At 32.6% G+C, this 6,000-nt stretch overlaps 1 protein-coding gene across 2 annotated transcripts in view; it reads right to left on the reverse strand.

Annotated features, from left to right (window-relative positions):
• The window catches only part of DCN (decorin), a 50,326-nt gene extending 44,934 nt beyond the window's left edge, over nt 1-5,392 (reverse strand). Inside the window, exon 1 of one of the 2 annotated variants that reach the window (XM_051962807.1) lies at nt 4,979-5,392. The gene's annotated coding sequence lies outside the window, so the exon portion shown is untranslated. Of the gene's footprint in view, nt 1-4,658; nt 4,739-4,978 lie in introns of those variants that run through there. The other variant, XM_051962808.1, reaches the window with a different exon arrangement.
• Between the last annotated feature and the right edge of the window lie 608 nt (nt 5,393-6,000).

Raw genomic sequence — 6,000 nt, forward strand, 5'->3', positions numbered from 1 at the left:
AAATGCATCTTTCTGTGGAGTGTGAACTTGGCAATCTTTATATGATCTTCCCATGCTTCCCAAACAATTGCTTGAGTCATAATTTTGTCAATTAAAAACTAAAATTCTAACATAGTTATATATAAATGATTGCCCATAATTTCCTTTGGACACTATTGCTGCAGTTTGTTGTATCTTCAAATAGATTTTCTCAGTACATTCATCTAAGAGGAAGTTCTCTATATAGTCTTTGGGACCTGTAACTCAACTCCACATTTGCCTGAGAATGAACGGATGTTATCAGTTTTAAATGCAGAAATGTTCATTTTCTGCCATTTTCAAGTTGGTCACATGTGAAAGATACAATATCATATAAAAGAAATGGAAACAAAATAGTTGGCTACGGATTGGACAATGGAACAAATTTGTAATATATGAAGATCATGGGATATGTGCAAAATGATAACCATAATGAATTTAGAAAATCATGGGAAGATTTATATAAACTGATGCAGTGATAAGAAAGCAAACTCAGGAAAAAATATGCACAATAAATTTCACCGTCAGAATAAAAACAATGACAAAAAATAACTAAGGACTGTGTAATTATAATTGCCAAAACTGGTCCCAAAGAAGAATTCAGAAAATGAACCTCCTTTCCATCTTTGCAAAAGTAGAACATCACATAGACTGTCATACCTAGTTAATGTTGCAGAAATGTTTTGTTTCCTTCTTTGATAGAGACTTTGTTCTCTTGGAAGGCAATAGTTTAAATAACATTCAGAAGTGAAAGAAATAATTTTAAAATATCATTAAGATATGAAAAAGCTTAAATCATATAATGGATGGAGAGAGTTCTGATAGATAATTCATACCGAAGTCATAGAATCACAAAAAAAGTGAAATGGAAATAAATCTGAAAACTGGAAATTTCTTCAGAAGTAATATAGTCTAATATGCTCATTTTTGTTACACAGAAGCAAAGTAATACTAGGGAAGGCTAAGTAACTTACATAAAAATCATGTAGTGAGTAAGAATTGGAGCCAGGATTTGAATCTATGTGCTTTGATTCCAAATTCAACATTCTTTTACCTAACCCTCATGATGCAGAGAATCAGAGTTTTGTGTGACTTACAAACAATAGATTCAGCCTTATATTCAAGAAATCCAAGATTCCATTCACTTGTTATTTTACTATTTCAATTCAGTTGACCATGACTTAAATTTAAAAGCTAATGCTTAGTAACTGATGAAATATTAGATTAGATACATTCATTGACTGATAAATTAATTATATTGATTATTAGATTGATAGCCTATATACATAAATATAGATAGGACAGAATACATAGAATCAATAGATGATAAATAATGAAGAGGGGAAATAGAAAAATAGGCTAGAGAGAGACAGAGAGACAAAGACAAAGAGACACAGAGACACAGACAGATAGTCAAAGACAGAAAGACAGGTGACAGGGATCATAAATAGATCTATAAATTGTATTAAGCTATTTTATATCCACTGAAAACAAATCTACAAGATGATCAGAGTAGAAAAGTGGTAGTGTTCAAAAAATAGTGGATTTCAAGTTAGAGAATCCAAGTTTTCATGCTGTATCTGCTACCTATGACCTTGTGCACAGTTCTTGGTGGTTCATTTTCCTCATCCATACAATGAAGTGAGTCTCTAAGATCTTTATTATAGCCCTTTCATTTGCTTCTTTTCTCAAAATTTAATTTCCAAAGGAAGTATATTTTTTCATAAAATAAAAATATATTTATTTTACTGAGTCTTTTCCTCCTTTTTGTCTTTTTAAATAAACCAATCCATTGCCTGATAAGTTAATTAAGTGATTGGTTTTGCATATGAACGATGTCTGTACTAAATATATAACTTAATTATTGTATTATTAACTTGTTGTCTTAACTATTGTAAAAATGGAAGAGATGAAACACAGATGATTTTTTTTTCCCAAATGTAATTGATCTTAGTTAAATGGCTTGATTAAACTATTTATTGACTTAGCCAATTTTGTAATATAAATTTATAACTTAAACAGTACTTATTTTTAAAGTTTAAGCTTTCAAATAGAACAATTGAAACCCCCCCACAAATGTTCTAAGAACTGGTGACAGTTATTAGAAAACAGTTGTTTGTCTCATCTATTTTTTAGTTTACATTGTAAGGTTTTCCCTGAAGATTGAAAATCGTTACCTTGAGCTAAAAAGTTACATTGAATGGATTATTCAGTGACTTTCTTTCTATGCTAAATCTATTGATTTCCTAATATTCTTTGGTCATCTAGAAATCTTTACCTTAAAGTCAATGGAAAAGGGCACAAGTCTGTCTTAATTTCTTGTACTGATTATTTGTTTAAATTGATTATTATATTTCAAATGTAATATACAAACAATAAATATCCATTACTATTCTTTGTCAAACTACAAATTCAGATGCTTGTTTAATCTATTATTAAGAATTCCATATTCATATACGTCCTTTTTAAGGCCTTTCTCCCCTCTTTAATTATAATATTGCCTTTAAAAATCTACTCCATTGTTTGGCAGCCTTCTCTAGGACAAAATTATAGGGAGGGATTTTCAGTCTGATGCACATTAGAACTCAGAGCTTTAGGTTTACCACAAGTTTGCTGGGTTTGCATATTTTAATTCCTCATAACTTTGGAAGGAAATTTAAAATAAGAACATGCAGTTTTAATAAACTACATTTGTAGCTGGGATACATATCATCTAACAATATTTATTTTTAAATTACACAGACAATAAATATTATGATAAATATTAGATAGTATATGATAAATTTTATGTATTCTATTCATTTGTTTCAGAGATAGATATTAGGAAGTATTTACCTTCCTCAAAAGCAATATGGAGCAGTGGATACAACAAGAGATTTGGAGTTGGAGGACCTCAGTGTTGACTCCAATTTACTACTTCTGATACCTTGGACAAGTCATTGAATCTCTCCTACCTCCTTAAATTTGATCACATGTAAAACGGGGGTGTTGGAATGGAGCACCCTAGAGTTCCTTTCCAACTGTGATCTTATGATCAAAGCTTATGGAACCAAGACAAGGGATTTTTTTGGTACTCTAATGTATTTTTGTGCCCATTTCCCCATAATTTAATATTTCATCATCATTTTTGTTTTTTATGTACCTCCTATAGATCAATTATTTACTTACTTCAGTGCCTCAAATGGTCCCTTCTAAATAGTTTACATTTGTGCCTAGCATATAGCTTCATAAAGGCTTGTTGAATTTAAACTACTATGAATTCAAGGTACAGTGTGTGGGTTGAAATAGAGATCTTAGAATTACTAGAAATGGCATCAAATTCCTAACTAAAATTATCTTTCCTTTACTAGTGGTATTTGATTACTTATACGAACAGCATCTTGGAACAATAAATCATCATGCCGTTAGATATTATAGATTCCCCATCACTACTTAATCTGTTAAGAATCCCATATGCTATATGGGTCTTGGATGGTATAATTGAGATTAAAAATACAATTAGGAAAAAATCATAGCCTATGTGTTTATATTTCATTCACATAGACTTACCACTAATATGAAAGTAATAAAGGCACTATGAGCATCTTCATTTATTCTTGATGCATTTAAGAAGAGCCATGTCTATTTAAGCATCCTGAAAATATTCTAAGAAGTATTTTGAAATGATTTATCTAGTCTTGTACCTCTTCTTTGACCTGTCAATTAAACAGGCAATGGCCATAGAAATAGAAAATATTTAGCAGTATTTTTCTTTTTCATTGATTTTCAGTGAATTTACTTTTCAGTTAGAATTCAGTTAAATTAGGAATAACTCCTTGTTGTCACAAGGTACTCCAGAAATGCTGTTCTATCTGAGAAGGTTTCTGTGATGTCATTTATGCCTATGGTATCAATATCAAAGTGGGCTTGGCCAGAGAACTTAATACTCAGAAGAAGATAAGTGAAACAATAAACACATGGAGAGAAGGGGGGGGGGGGTTTGGGGAAGGGAAACAAAATCCTTCAGACGCAGACCAATTTACAGGATCAGAAATAAAGTAAAACAATCAAAACAAAAACAGTTATCCATAAGTAGTTTAACTATAGAAGTCTCTTGGCTATGATTTAGCTCAAAATAGTTATCCACAGGCATCCATAGCCCTGGGATCTCACTTTGCTGGGGGTAATCATGTTACCGTTTCCAAAAAATGATGGGGAAAAAATAAAATACACACTTTGATTTCATACTGAATTTGTCTTATAAAATAGTCACATTCCCCATTTAAACTATCTAGTATCATTGCGTATCTTGTCCCTAGAATCCCATTTCCAGCCGTGTAAATTGCAGATATTAAAAAGTCCAAAGGCATATTCTGTGAACATTTCCATCTTTCCCCAAAGAACCAATCTCCTTTACTAATGATCTGCCCTTTGTTTACAGGGTTTCCGATCTATACATTAAATCTTTACAAATACACTCCCTCCCCTCCCAGGCAACTTTATTCCAAGGTTTAAGAAGTGCTAACAGTCGGATAGAATTCAAGAGAAAAAGAAATAAACAACAATCAAAAGAACCCTGAATTCATAATCCTCCTAGACTTGGCATAATTCAGAAACATTTCCCTGAAAACATGAATGAAAGAGTCAAAACGTTTCATTACCAATATTCATGCAGAAAAGCAGATATTCATTGTAAGAAAAAAAGTCATCTCTGTTTAGAAACATCCATTCCAGAAGCAAAATTAAAAAAAAAAAAAAAAAAGTAAAACACATACAAATAACAAGACAAAGTATTCAAGCTCTTAAAAATGTCTTCCCCAACTTCTGTTCTCAAACAAGTAAGAAAATGTAGCTTTAAACCTGGTTCCAACTTTCCTGCTTCTAATTCCCTATCCCTCCCCCAGCTCATCCCTTTAGCTCCCGACCGACCGAAGGTTTATTAGTCTGCAACAGCGTGCGGGACAATTACTGAAAACCATACCTTTTCATCCAGGGCTTTGCCACAGGAGCCCTCAAAAGCTGAGATGTAATTACACTAAATATTCAACCCAGGCAAGGGAAAAAAAAAGTTTGCAGGTGTGGAGAGGAGGAGGAAAAGAAGGAGGAGGGGGGCAGGTTACTGCTCTGTGACTGTCACTTGGTGGAAAACCTTCTTGCTTCTTTCTACTCCATAGCCCAGTTAGGAGGGGGGAAAAAAAGGTTTCGCTCAATGAACACAATCCAGGCTGACACCCACATTAGATCATATGGTAATGATATGTCTCCTGTATTGTAGCCAGAAACTTTATCGGGCTTTTCTTTCTTTCTTTCTTTTTTTTTTTTTTTTCATTTGCTTTATTTCTTTTTCATCTGTTTAGCATCCCGAACTGCTTGTGCTGAAAAGCTGAGCAACTTGAGTTGTGATTCATCTTACTTAGTAGATTCATTTCCTTTAAAAAAAAAAAGATTTTAAATGAAGGATTTGCTATCCTCCCCCCACCTCTTTTCCTTCTATCCTGGTTTATAAGTAACATTTATCAGTCTGAAAGGACTCCCCCCACACACCTTATTCACAATAACTGGAAGCTGAGCAACCAGTCCAACATTCATCTTGTAGTTATCCTAAATGTGTTCTGCATCAAATATGTGAGTAACCTTCAGTTTAAAAAATACTCAATTTTCTCTTGCCTTACTTTGCCATTTTTAAATTGATTTTGTTTTGTTTTTTTAACAGAAACTCAAGTACCATGTTTTGAATGCTATGGGGACATTTTTATATATTTTGAAAAGTTACCTAAAGGATCTTGGAAGAAAGCCAGAGTTTTATATGAAAAGCCTGTCACTTATTATTTTCATTCCTCAAATTATTCTGACATTTATGACCAGAAATGTTTCCTTTAAACCAACACAGCATCCCCCTTCTTCCCCCTAGCCCTTGCCTCCCCAATGTAAAAAAAACACAATAGATCTAACGTCATCGTTATTAAAAAAAAAAAAAATCCTCTAACTGTGAACACCAGGATT

The sequence above is a fragment of the Antechinus flavipes genome, chromosome 5, assembly GCF_016432865.1.
Source record: "Antechinus flavipes isolate AdamAnt ecotype Samford, QLD, Australia chromosome 5, AdamAnt_v2, whole genome shotgun sequence".
In the NCBI taxonomy this organism is placed as follows: domain Eukaryota; kingdom Metazoa; phylum Chordata; class Mammalia; order Dasyuromorphia; family Dasyuridae; genus Antechinus; species Antechinus flavipes.